This window comes from Urocitellus parryii, chromosome 16, assembly GCF_045843805.1.
Source record: "Urocitellus parryii isolate mUroPar1 chromosome 16, mUroPar1.hap1, whole genome shotgun sequence".
Taxonomy (NCBI): Eukaryota; Metazoa; Chordata; class Mammalia; order Rodentia; family Sciuridae; genus Urocitellus; species Urocitellus parryii.
In genome coordinates, this window is record NC_135546.1 from 19,885,746 (window position 1) to 19,899,794 (window position 14,049).

Consider the following 14,049-nt stretch of genomic DNA (forward strand, 5'->3'; position numbering starts at 1 on the left):
AAAAAAAGATATTGTGTCCACCTAAAGCTAAAAAATAAAAAATTAGAAAACACCTTGCAGGTAAAACCAGGGAGCAGGGCTGGGGGGAGCCAGGCCCCGGCCAGTGGGAGGTGTACCATGTTCATGGACTGCTGGGCCGTCCCGATGTCGACTGTCCCCACCACGTTTTATAGATTCCACCCGATGTCAACCAGAATCCCGGCAAGCTTTTGTTTCTAAACAAAAATCAAGTAGGTTTGAAAATTTCTGTGGATGCAGAGAAACGAGACAAACAAAACCCGTGTTTGAAAGGAACAAAGTTCACAGACTCACGGCCTGATCTGACCTCTACTGTGAAGGTACGGTGACCAGACGGCCTGAGGTCGCAGCCAAAGGAGACGTGCAAGGCAACAGCACCCAACGGACTCCAGAAATAGACCCACAAATACTGTCATTCAATATTTTTAAATAAAAATGCCAAAGATATTCAATGGGGAAAGGCAAATCTTCTCCACTAAAAGGCACCCAAACAGGACTGGGGTTGGGGCTCAGCGTAGAGTGCTCCCCTAACATGGGCAAGGCCCCGAGTTCGATCCTCAGCTCCACATAAAAATAAATTAATTAACAATATTGTTTTTTAAAAAGCACCAAAACGATTACATAAACGTATTTACAAAAACACCCGCCCTTGCTTCACACTATGCAAGAAACCAACTGGAAACAGAACCCAGACCCCGACGTAAAGCCACACCCCAAAGCTTCCGAAGGGCACACGGGAGGTCACCCTCCCAGCCTTGGGGGACACAGATGCAAATTTTCTTAGGACACAAAAGCATAAGCCCCATAAAAAAATGCCTGAAGTTCATCAAAACTAAGACCCTTCCCCAAAATATCATTAATTAACAGAATGAGAAGGCAACCCACAGCTCAGAGGAAAGACCTCGGTAAGTGTTTTCTGGTAACAGCCTTGTGCCCCAGACGTTAGAACTCTTATACAACGACAGCAAGACAGACAGGCTGATGTGGAAAGGAACTCGGTGCTTATGGACAGACCGTCCAGAGAGGAAAACAAGGCTCAGGGAGGCCAGGTGCAGTGGCCCACGCCTGTCATCCCAGCAGCTCGGGAGGCTGAGGCAGGAGGATCGCAAGTTGGAGGCCAGCCTCCATAACTAACTAGAGAGGCCCTGAGCCACTCAGCGAGACCCTGTCTCTAAATAAAATAGAAAAAGGGCTGGGGACGGGGCTCCGGGGTTAAGCACCCCTGGGTTCCATCCCTGGTGCCAAAAAGAAAAATAACCCTAATATGGAATGAAATGAGCAAGCCTGGAGCAGGGTACACAGAGCCCGTCCCCAGACAGCTTGAGAACATAGAAAACCGTGACTACAAACATGTGGGGGAAATGTTTACATCAAATTCCAGATAGAAAAAAAAAAACCTAACCAGCAGAGCAAATTGATGAGTGTAGAGTTATTGTCGAGTAACAAGAGATGGTTGAAGTTAAGCTTTGCCGTGTGTGTTGTTAAAAGCCCCCTGAGAACCGCAGAGACGTGCTGCAGAGACTCAGGAAAGCCAGGAAGAGGCTGGGGCGGGGCCAGGCTCCAGGTGCCTGCAAGACCTAGAAGCAGGACCCAGAGGTGGGACAGGGGCAGGGTGAGGGAGCATGCAGTCTTCACTGCATTGGTGACTACAGGGGCAGCGTGAAGAAGGGAACTAGGGCCTGATGGTGGCGCACGCCTGTGATCCCAGTGGCTCTGGAGGCTGAGGCAGGAGGATCGCAAGGTGGAGGCCAGCCTCTGCAAAAGTGAGACTCTGAGGAACTCAGGGAGACCCTGTGTCTAAGTAAAACACAAAATAGGGCTGGGGACAGGGCTCAGAGGTCGAGGGCCCCTGAGTTCAATCCCTGGGGTCCCCCCAAAAAGATGCCAACTGGGAAGACCCGAAGGTAGATGTTCCTACAGGCAGGACCCAGGCACTTGGTGGGGCCCGGCAGTATGTGGCCCTGGCTCTGCAGCCACACTGTCAGCGATGCCCAGAGGTCCGGGTGACCAGGCCTCTGGAAGTGCCTGTACCGTGCACGGTCCATCTGGAGCCTCCCCAGGGGCTGCACAACGCCACACCCCCCCTGCACCTCTGCTGGGTCCATGTGTGGGGGGCCCACAGCACCCCGGGTGTCTTCCCACCCAGACAGTTCTCTTCCTTTCTCCAAACGCCACCCGAGGCCACATGCATCCACTGCCAGGCGGAGCCAGCTCCCCACACCACGCAGAGCCCCCCCAATCCCTCCTGCTGGGAACCCCAAAGCCCATCAGACCCGTGGCTCGTGCCCAGGCCACCTGGGGTCTCCTATTGAGGTCCACACGGGGCCGGGGTCCCCTGCCACTGGCCAGGCCACCAGCACCTACAGGGCCGTCTCATGGGCATTTCCTCAGCCCTGACCTCCCAGCACCAGCTGCTCTTTCCAAGGCGCTGAGTCATCAGGAAGGAGGCTCCTGGCCTCTTCTAGGGAGGACGGCGGAGTTCGAGGACAGGGAGGACGAGACCATCCGAGGCGGCCTCCCAGATGCAGATGACACACGATGACTGTGCGCTCTGCTGGCAGCTCCGCGACTATTTGATCTCCATTTGTGGAGGAGGAAGGACACCCAGGTTGTGTGGGGGAGGCCGGGACAGGAGGCCCCACAGCGGGGTGGCCACTGACTGCAGGGTCCCATGGTGAGGCCACACTGTGCGCTCTGTAGGGCTGAGCAGACAGGAGACCACTCGTCTGTCCTTCGGGTAGGGTGGAAACTTTGGTGGTGAGCAACTCTAGCTTTTAAAAACCTGAGTAAAATATGAAAATGGGAGCGTCCTCCTCCCACTTGGGGTGCAGGTGAAGCCATTCCCCAGTCTCCAGGGTGAACACCTTTGTGGGTCTTAGAAATGGATGATGTGGAAATGAACAGGTGACAGCAGCACCACCCAGGTGTCACCCCCCCACCAGGACACCCTGTTCTGCCAAGGTGTGGGCCACCCTGTGAGCCAGCAGGGCCCTTGCCTAGGTCCTGACTCCCAGGGGGGACAGTGGGGACACACCCTGGCCAATGAGCCCTGGCACCCGAAGCACTGCTGGGCAGAGGGAGCTCAAGGGCAGCCCGAGCATCCAGGAGGTAGTTTTTAAGGTGCTTAACCCCTGTACCCCATCCCCACCCCTTTTTTAAAAATTGAGACAGGGCCTCACTGAGTTGCTGAGGCTGGCCTCCAATTTGCGATCCTCCGGCCTCAGCCTCCAAGTCCCTGGGGTTACAAGACCCACGTCTGGCAGCCTTGACCTTCCAGTTACAGAAGCAAATCAACTTCCCTTCCTTTGCTCTGCGCATCTGAGCCGGTTCCTGACCCTGGACCTGTCTGTCCTTCCAGACATAAGACACTCCTGTCCAGCCAGACACCAACCGAGCGGCTGCCCTCGCTGCCCTGCGGGGCTGCCCGGGACAGGAACGAGGCTAAACCTTGAGGCCTCCAGGCTCCGTGGACCCGGTGACAGCGTGGGCTCCCGGTGCCCCACAGTTCTGCAGCGGCCCAGCGGCCCCCAGGGGCGGAGCAGGGGACAGGACCCGGGCAGCCGCCTTGCACACGGGGCTCGCTACGGGGAAGGAGGAGCCTCCAGAACTGCACGGCAGGTCTCGGGACAGAAAGCACGGCCTGTCCCCCAAAGAAGCCTCTCAGTTAGGAGATGCCTAGTCACACGGCCCCTGCGTCCCACTCCATGGCCTATGGCCCACTTCCGGCACAGCCCCAGCTTTTACTTCCTGGCCCATGGCCGACTTCCGGATAGACTGCAGCATCCCACTTCCGGGCCCATGGTTGACTTCCGGCTACGCACCAGAGCCCCACTCCCTGGCCCATGGCCGACTTCCGGCACAACCCCAACTTTCACTTCCTGGTCCATGACCGATTTCCGGGCCCATGGTCGACTTGTGGTTCCGCCCCAGCATCCCACTTCCGGGCCCATGGTTGACTTCCGGTTAAGCACCATAGTCCCACTTCCTGGCCCACGGCCGACTTCCGGCTTGGCCACAGCATCCCATTCATGGCCTAAGGCCGACTTCAATGACAGTCCCAGCATCCCATTCCCTATCCCATGGCCAACTTTCAGCACAACCCCAAAGTCCCACTCTCCAAAGTCCCGCTCCCCGGCCCATGGCCAACTTTCAGCACAGCCCCAACATCCCACTTCCGGACCCATGGCTGACTTCCGGTTACAACTTAGCGTCCCAGTTCTGGGCCCATGGCCGACTTCCGGTTACGTCCCCAAGTCCCACTCCCTGGCCCATGGCTGACTTTCAGCACGACCCCAGCGTCCCACTCCCTGGCCCATGGTTGACTTCCGGTTATGCCCCAGCGTCCCTCTTCCGGGCCCAGGGCTGACTTCCGGTTATGCCCCAAGGCCCCACTTCCTGGCCTATGGCTGACTTCCGGCTGGGCCCCAGCATCCCACTCCCTGGCCCAGGGCCAACTTTCGGCACCACCTCAAAGTTCCACTGTCTGGCCCATGGCCGACTTCCACTACAGTCCCAGCGTCCCACTTCCGGGCCCATATCCGACTTCCGGCCTGGCCCCAGCGCTCCACTTCCGGCCAGCCCTGCTTGATCCCGCACAGGCGCCTGAGAAGTGGAAGGAGCCAGTCGTGGCCAAGGGGGCTCCGGCCCAGAGCAGGGAGGCCCGCAGCAGAGCCGACCAGGGCTGCACCCACCAGCCAGGCCGCCTCTCCAGGAGGGGACAGTCCCCCGTGTCGCCCCACCTGGCGATCGGCTGCTGCCAGCCCCCGCCGGGAGCCACCCCGGCCCGCGCCCAGGGCCCCGCTGTGCGTGCAGCGGCGGCCGCGCGTGGACCTGCGGGTCTGCTTCCAATTGCGCTGGAACCGTCCACCTGATAAACAAAAGCAGATCCAAAACAACCTTTGGCGAGCGGCAGATTTTTAAAAGAAAGACGGTCCAGCGAGCTGGCAGGGGGACAGCCTGCGCAAACAACCGCGGTCAAGGCAAACATCCGTGGTGCACATCAAACGTGCCCCAAGGGCTGCCCGTGAACCGCGACCGGCAGCGGGAAGGGGGCTGAGCCCGGGGCCTGGGACGGATCGGCCTCCTGCTTCCCCCCCGCTGGGAGGCTGGGAGGCTGGCATTCCGTGGGGGTCACAGGGTGAGGTCCCGGGCTGCAGCCAGGAGGCCGCGTGTCTGCTGAGCAGGGAGAGGGCCAGGTGGTCTGATGGCCCTGGGGAGGTGGCAGCCAGGGCCCGTGGGAGTCACATTCCAGAGACAGGCCGGGTGGTGGCCTCTGGGTCTCCTGGGGGAACTTCGTCCAAGGCGGATCGGGGTCTGCCCCTGCCTGCCTGGGTTCTCACGGCCACCACCGCTCTGTCTGCTGCCCACCCGTCCTCTGTGACAGAACGCAGGGGACCAGAGTGGAGGGGCTGCTGGCCCAGGACCCAGGGCCACCTTAGAGGCCGCTGGCCTCGAAACTACAGCTTTTACAACGGGCTCTGGAAAGTTCTGGAGCTGGGGGCTCAGCAGGGCTGACCAGGGGGTCCCAGAGTCCCCCCGGACGCAGCTACACTGTCCCACGCTGCCCTCATGGTGGGGACCCTCTAGGACTCCTGGCACCGACGAGCTCTTGCCCCCTCCTGTCCGGCTTCCTGGGGCTCTTGAGCCTCCCAGGAAGAGGCCAGCTCCTGGCCTCCTTGGCCGCCCCACCCGCAACACACAGCTTCCCTCTGTGCACAGAAGTTTCTGGAACACCGTTGCTACAAGTGGGCTGCAGGAGGCCACAGCACACAAGACCCCTCCTCTCTCAACCCCAAGTGTCAGCTACAAGGGAGAGGGACCTGAAGGGACTGCAGAGCCCAAGGTCAAGCAGCACTGGCAAGCCAGGGTCACTCCCAGGACCCAACAGAGGCTGGAGACAGGCAGGACACAGAGAGGCCAAAGCCGGGGACCGTGCCAAGGATATTACTAACCATCACAAGCTCACAGGACACAGGGGCAGGGGGAGGGACCAGACCCACACGTCAAACAGGGTCTCCCTGAGTTGCTGAGGACCTCACTAAGCTGCTGAGGCTGGCCTCCACCTTGCGATCCTCCTGCCTCAGCCTCCCAAGTCACTGGGATGACATGCTCATGCAGCGCCATTCTTGAAGGATGGGGCCAGGTTATCCTGCCTGGCAGGCCTGGGGCCAAGGACCTGAAGGGACTGCCAGGTGAGAGCAGGCTTCTGATAAACAGAAGTTTGTCACTGTCACCACCAACAGGCAGAGACTCGTTGGCATTGGCCTGGCCTGTGGAGAGCTGGAGTGGAAGGGTGCGGCTGGTCTTCCATAGAGAGCAGTCTCTGCAGAAGGGACAAAAGTATTTGTATATGCTAATGTGCAGGAGGCAGGGGACAGCAGGGGACAAGCACAAAACAACAGGTCTTCTGTGCCTCTGAGGAGGGGAGAGAAGAAAAGGGAGGGGGAGGGGCTGAGAGCCTGAGACAGCTGGGGGAGGGGCAGGGAGGGACTGCAGCTGTCCCCACTGAGCAGGCCCCAAAGAGGGGACCCAGGAGGCTAGAGGGCTGCGTGTCAAGGTGAGCACAGGGCAAGGCAGGCCCAGGAGCTGTGCCGAAGGCCACGGGGGACAAGGGTGAGCAGCACGGCAGCCACATATACGCACAGGGTGGCATAGGCCTGTGATCCCAGCAGCTGGGGAGGCTGAGGCAGGAGGATCGCAAGGTGGAGGCCAGCCTCAGCCGCTTAGCGAGGCCCTAAGCAACTCAGCGAGACCCTGTCTCTAAATAAAATAGAAAAAGGGCTGGGGACGGGGCTCAGGGGTGAAGCACCCCTGGGGTCAATCCCTGGAATCAAAAAAATAAAACCAAAAGTGGGCCCTGGGTCACCCTGAGCCCACCCAGAGGCAGGGAGGCAGGCCTCCTCCAGCCTCCGGAGGAGTGGTCCTGGGGATCTCCACCCAGCGGCCTCCCCAGCAGAGCTCGGCTTTCCAGGCCAAGGCCGGCGAGAGGGAGGCCGGTGAGAGGGAGGCGGGCGAGCAGAACAAAAGTTGTTCTTTCTCGGGTCCTTTGTGTTTTTTTCCCTTTCAGCAAAGCCACACAAGACACAGATGAATACCAGCTTGTTGTCAGCCGCGCTCCAGTGACGTGGGCGCACATGAAAGCCTCCTCAGTGCCCCGGATTCCAGTGGCTCCCCCAGGACGCGGCCGGGTTCCCAGTGGGCTGGGCCTCCTTCCAGATCTTTCTGGACGCATCAGCCCACAGAAGTGCGCACACGCTCCGGCTCTCCTGTCGAGTGGGACCGAGTCCCACGTGGTGTCCCAAGAGTGGCTTGGCACTCAGTGTGGCATTTGTCATGCTGATTCGCAGGGAAAGGCAACAGCACCCTGGCCCTCCCATGAGGCAGTCCTTGGGGTCGTCTTCCTGCAGGGATTTACATCACTGCAAAATTGCCAACGTTCTAGAACTTTCTAGAACTTTCCAGAACTTTCTAGAACTTGGTGAATCTCCTCCACATGGGACCTCGGGGTCTATATAAGCAGTCCCCTGTTGCTGTGTGCCGTGCTGGTCGCAGTGAACACCTCGGTGGTGACACTCCTGTGTTCCTTTGAATAGGCAGAGACCGGCATGCAGCCCTGTTGGTGGCCAGAGGAGCCCATGTGGGCACTGACCAGCAGTGGATCACAGTTCAGGCTCCAGCTGGCCCTGCACCCCGGGGCCATCTGGTGTCCCCTGACTCTTGTGGCTGCTCCACTTCATGCTCAGCCCCAGGTCATGCTTCCATCCAGGAAGCTGCCTGGTGGGTCCCTCAGGGGACACTGAGGATGCCTGGGCATGTTTTTGTTTTTCTTGGTCCCAGGGACTGAACCCAGGGGCCCTCCACCCCTGAGCCCCGTCCCCAGCCCTTTTTCTATTTTATTTAGAGACAGGGTCTCGCTGAGTGGCTCAGGGCCTCGCTCAGTGGCTGAGGCTGGCCTCCACCTTGCGATCCTCCTGCCTCAGCCTCCGAGTCCCTGGGATGACAGGCGTGAGCTACTGCGCCCAGCCCCTGGGACATCACTGTCATGATAATTCTGGGAATTGTTGGGACAGAGACTTCTTGGGCACAGAAGGCAAATGCCAAAGCAGAGAAGCCCGACTTTGGGTTCAGCACCCACAGGGTTAAGCGGCTGACTGTGCGGGCCTCCTTCCTGCCCGCCTGCCTGCTTCAAGGACTGCATTAAGCGGCCAGGAGACGGGCCCTGCCCGCGCACCGTCTGGTTTGCATTAGCGGCGCTGTGCTGGCCCCTGTCCCTCTGGCGGCCTGCCTCCCTCCTGCCCCTCACTCCGCCCCAGCGCAAAAGAAAATACCAGGTCCACGTTCAAACCCGCTCCCCGGCTCCGCTCAACTCCTGACCTTCCGCCCGCTCACCCCGTGGGGCTTTTTCTCGGTGGCAGCAGCAGCAGCAGCAGCGCAGTGGGCAGCCTGGGGGAGCAGGGCCCTGCCCTCTGTGACCAGCTGCCCTCCCGGGTGTCCCCGGAAGCACCCTGCCCTCTACCCAAGAATGTCACAGCTAGTGCCACCCAGACCAGGACGTCTCCTGAGTCCCTTAGGAGCCCGTGGGGCAGGTGGGGCCACCAGAGCTTGCAAGCCTGTTTCACCCCAGACTTGTCTTAGGTCGACTGACTCTAGAATGTTCTGGAACTTTCTAGAATGTTCTAGAACTTGCTAAATCTCCCCCAACGGACTGAGACCCCAGCCAGGATCCCAGCTATACCCATGCTCAGCCCCAGACTGCTTGGACATGGAGTCATTGGCTGGCTGCTCCTCGAGCCACAGATGGGGGGCCTCCTGCCATGTCCCCCCCCACCCCGGGGCCTGCCAACCCACCTCCTCAGTGGCAAGGCCTGGGCCACCACCTCAGTCTCCCCGTGCTACGGCCTCCTGCCTCCAGTCCCCAGGAAGTGACGCTCCCCACAAGCCCATCCTCCACGCTGCCTGTGTCCCCTCCCACACCAGCACCCCCTACGCCACCCACACCACGCCACCCACCTGACCTGCGGCCGGCCCACCTGGGGAGTCTGCGCCCACCTTCCTCTCCGGTGCCTCTAGCCCACCTCTCCGAGCTCAGCCGAACCCCTTACCCAGCCTTCACACTCACTGAGCTATCTCCCACCACAGGGCCTTGGCACTTGCTAGAATTTTCTATTTGGACCAGGGATGGAACCCGAGGGTGCTTCACCCCTGAGCCCCGTCCCCAGCCCTTTTCTATTTTACTTAGACACAGGGTCTCGCTGAGTGGCTCAGGGCCTTGCCATGGCTGAGGCTGGCCTCTACCTTATGATCCTCCTGCCTCAGCCTCCCGACCTGCTGGATGACAGACGTGTGCCTCCACACCCAGCTGGAATGTCCTCTGACCCACACTCCCTCCTCCCACAGACTGGGCGAGCCTGCTCCGACGGTGGCCTAGGTCAGGTCCCCTGCCCTCTGCTCAGACCAGTCTTCCTGCCCCCACGTCTGATGACAGTGTCCCCCACAGCCAGCCAGGGAGGTGGCTGATTGCCTGGGGGCGGGGGACTGCAGGGATGTCCTTAGCAGCAGCCCAGGGACCCACAAAAGCTGGCTCAGGCCTGTCCAGCCCTGGCCCAGAATCAGCTCATTTAAATACTTTGGAAAAGAAAAAAACATCTGAGAACCTGAGTGGCAGGAGTTTGTTTTTCAACAAGAACAAGTTCCAAGGCAGCATTTTAGGGCGACTTCAAACAAGAGCAGCAGCAGCCCCTCCCGCCCCATGACAGGTCACGGCCTGGGAGCCATGAGGGCAGTGTTCACGGGGTTTTTATTGCTGCTTTGTTTCTTAAAAGAAGGAATCAGAAATATTCTGCTTCAGTGGCTCCTGGGCTTCATGCACACCCAGGGGACACCCGGCTTTCCTTGAAGGAGAAAAAGCAAGGTCACAGCAGAGGTCCCAACTGCAGCCACGGCAGGAGGGGCCAGGCCAGAGGGCTGCAGGGGTCAAGTGGGGAAGGGCAGGGACAGTGGAGCCAACGTTCTGGAACTTTCTAGAACTTTCTGAGGATTTCCTGGATACTTCCTGGAGCGAGCCAACGTTCTGGAACTGTCTAGAACTTTCTAGAACTTGTTAAGGACTTCCTGGATTCCTCCTGGATACTTCCTGGAGCTGGCCGACATTCTGGAACTTTCTAGAACTTGCTGTGGATTTCCTGGGTACTTTCTGGATGCCTCTTGGAGCACTCCCGTGCCCCCCACCCTGGCTGCTGCCCTGGCCCTGGCCTGGGTCCCCACCTGCTCCCCACCCTCTCTTCTCCTCAGCCCAGCTCGCCCCAGGCTCCTCCCCTGGATGTCCGAGTGGCCAGGTCCCTCTGTCACACAGTCTCCCCAGGAAGCGCTCCAGACCCTCAGAGACCCTCTGGCTCTCCGTCCCTCACCACAGAAACAGCCCTGGTGCTAAAGATCCGTTCAGCAAGGACCCATGGGGACCCGCCTCACCTGCCCTGTCCCCTGTGGCCTGGCCAGGCCTGCACATGGCAGGAGCTCTGGGGTGACTGCTGACTGAGCCAGCTGGATGCGACACGTGAAGCCGTCACCTCCTTTTACCCCCAAAAACCCGCAGAGCGGACATGTCCTAGTGTTTCCTCATTCTGCAGACTTGGGAGCTCAGAAAGGTCAAGTCACCAAGGCTGCACAGCAAGTCAGACATCAGAGCCCCAGGCTGCCCCCAAACTGTCTGAGGAAAAGACTCTGCTTATCGGGAGCCCAGGTGACCCGACTGTTAGGAAAATTAACTCCCTGGCTTCAGCTGACTGCGACTTGGGGACTGCTGAGGGACGGAGAGTTTTGTTTAATTTTTTATTTGTTCTTTTTAGCCCTCTGACAGCAGCAAGCATCCTGCCATGTCCCACCTACACGGGGCGTGACGTCCCTCTCCTGTGGCTGGACCTGTTGTGGGGTGTCCCTGGTCGTGGGTTCCTCTGTGAACATGGGAAAGGGACGTCCATCCATTCCCCTGCCTCTCCCAGTCCCTCCCCTCCCTTCCCTGCGTCTCATCCAGTGAACTTCTGCTCTCCCCCTCTTGTTGTGGGTCACTATCTGCATGTCAGAGAGGACATTCAGCCTTTGGAATTTGGGGACTGGCGGATTTCACTCAGCATGATCGTCTTCAGCTCCACCCATTTACCTGCAAACATCATCAAGCCATTCTTTTTCGTGGCTGAGTAATATTCCATCGGGACCAAGACTGTTCAGTAAGCACTAGTTGTTCCAGGCCCACCTTCCGCCCAACACCTGAGAGTTAAAGAGCGACGGGTCAGACCCCATTACCCCCAGACCCAAGAGCAGAGGCTGCTTGTGGGATCAATTCCACATGGGGCAAGCATCAGGGGGTGGACCTGGGGTCCGAGGCAGGAGGGACAGGGGACAACTGGAGGCCAGGGCAGGGCCATAGGCCAGAGTGAGTCAGGGGGAGGCTGCGGGGCTCAGGACACCCCAGGGGACCCCTGGTTTCTGAGCCAGCAGGGCCACTGCACGGACTGCAGACCTGGTGCCAGGCCACACAGCCCAGGACCCCCACCTGCCCTGGGAGACCTGCCAAGGCCCCCAGGCCCCAGGCCCTCAGCTGCAGGGCACCTCTGTAGTGTCCCTGTCACCCTCAGGGCCCAGCGCCAGGACCCTTGTCCTAGAAGCAGGCTGGAGGCCCTCTGGGCTCTGGAAGCCACTTTACCCAGCACCCTGCCCGCATGAGGGGACAGGGACAGCCAGCCCTAGGTGCACACACCCCCGGTCAGTCTGGGCTCGGACATTTGGTGACTTGCTGCACTTTTGCTCAGTGCTTTGGACACTTTCTGATGTCACCACCCCCAGAGCCACACCACAGCAAGGAGCATCGCCAGCCCACGTCTTCCCCGGGTGGAGGCTGGGAGACCAGGAGGCCGGGCAGAGGCTGGCGGCCTCCCTGGGCTGCGGGGCGCCCTCCCTGCCTCGCTCGCCTGCTCCCCCACTTCTGGCTCCTGTAATGAGCCCCAGCTGGGATGGACGGGGGCAGCGGGGGCCTGTGGCCGGGGGAGAAGGCCACTGTTTATTTGGACTGGCCGCGCCCTGCCCCCACGGGAGTTCACGCGGTCAGAAGTGTCCGAGTCGATTAGGGAAATCTGACAGGGACGTCCCCGGGCCCGGGGAGAGGGCCGTGGCCTGCGATGGCCTCTTGCTCACAGGCGCTGGCCACCAGCCCTGCCAGGCGAGGACGGGCAGGGTGAGGGGTCAGGAGGCCCTGGACCCGGGCCTCTAAAGTGGGCCTCACCCTGGAGCCTGGGAAGGGCCAGGCCACCCCCAGGCTCGCAGCTGCCCGAGGCCTGAGACCCTGCCCAGGACCATGGGGGACCCCAGGCCTTCTCTGGCTTCAGTCCCCTGCACCCACAGTCGGTCATTTCCTAGGAGGGTCACGACGCAGACGGCCAGGCCCCAGCTTCAGACCACAGACGGGTTCCCACGGTTCTGGAGGCCGGAAGTCCCCTGCGCCTGTCGGGGGTCCCCGAGGCTGTGAGGGACACTGGCCCTGCACCCCACCACCTCGTCCCTTCTCCACGGGGACAGCCTGCTGAGAACCTCCGCGTCACCTTGTCTGTCTCCTCCGAGGTCACCTGTCACCAGAGTCAATGTCCACCCCTGTTGTGGTCAGCCATCTTGCCACAGTGACTCAGGGACCCTGCAGCACCACTGCAGAGGGGGACGGTGGACGTGGGGCCCAGGGTGTCCACAGACGGCGGCTCCACTCCTGGCCGAGGGGAGGCAGGACATCATGGAGGAAGAGTGTGGGGAGGGAGCAGCTCCCATGGGGACCAGGGAGCAGGGACTCCACTCTCCAGGGACCAAGAGAGACCCCAAGCCACGGCCCCAGGGCCACCTCCTCCCCACACCCCACCTGCCTCCAGGGGCCACCAGGGACCCCAGGGAGCCATTCCCTGCCGGGGTTCAGGCCTCACACCCCTCAATCCTCCTCTGGACCTTCCTGTGTCACCTCCCACGGGGACTCTGGGGACACCCCACAGGACACCTGGCCATGGCTTTGCAGATTAAAGGTGCTCACGACCTCGTCCTCCTCCCAGTCCCCCCCCAGTCACCCTCTCCTGACACCTTGGGGAGCGCAGGGATGTGGGGCCAGGTGGCCCCCGAGGCCCTCCTCCAGGACATGGGGACGGCCCTGGGGACCAGCCCAGGGGACCAGCCCAGGGCCGCGGCCAGGACCATCCCTTGGTCAAGCAGCAGGGTCTGTCCTCATGGTCTCACGTCGTGTTTTCTAGGATCTGCCCACGGCCAAGAACGGCTGGTGGACGGGGCTGTCCTGGGTCTCAGGAGGAGGCCCCGACCCAGCATTGGGGACAGCCGGGCCACGCCCTCTGGCTCCTGCTGCATGTCCCCAGAGCCCTGGGGCCTGGCCAGAGCCGAGTCGGGGCCCTCAGCCCTGAAGGAGGAGGCGAAGGCCTCAACACCATCCAAGGGGCCTGGGGTGACCCCGAGGTCCCTTCACCTGGGGCAGCCGGCTCACTCCTGTCCCCCTCCCTGTCCCAACCGCGCTGCCCCAGAGCAGGACGGCTCACGCGGTGTCATCTGTGACCACGTGGGGGGACCACGGTGCCCAGGGAGGTGCGCAGACACCACTCTGGACCACTGAGAGCTCACGAGCCAGTTTCACCCCAGACTCCTCTTAGGTCCACTGCTTTCTAGAGCTGGCCAACGTTCTAGAACTTTCTAGAACTTTCTGAACCTCCCCAGCACACTGAGACCCCAGCCAGGAGGGCGATTTTTCATTAAAACAACTAACACTGACGTTGGCAGCCGTGGGGCAGAGCAGGGCACCCCACGCAGTCCCCCGAGGGAGGGTAACGTCCACCCACAGGTGGCCTCTGAGCTGCAGCGTGCCCTGGGCGTCCACCCACCAGATTCTGGACTCGCCAGGCCCCATGATCACGTGAGCCAATTCCCCGAAACACGCTTCTCTCTCGTGAGACACGGGTGGGTCAGTCCAGGGTCTCGGGGACTCAAGAATCCAGAGACAGC

The 14,049-nt window shown here is 60.8% G+C and overlaps 1 protein-coding gene across 1 annotated transcript in view; it reads right to left on the reverse strand.

Moving 5' to 3' along the window:
- Positions 1–14,049, reverse strand: part of Eefsec (eukaryotic elongation factor, selenocysteine-tRNA specific) — a 106,667-nt gene that overhangs the window by 42,661 nt on the left and 49,957 nt on the right.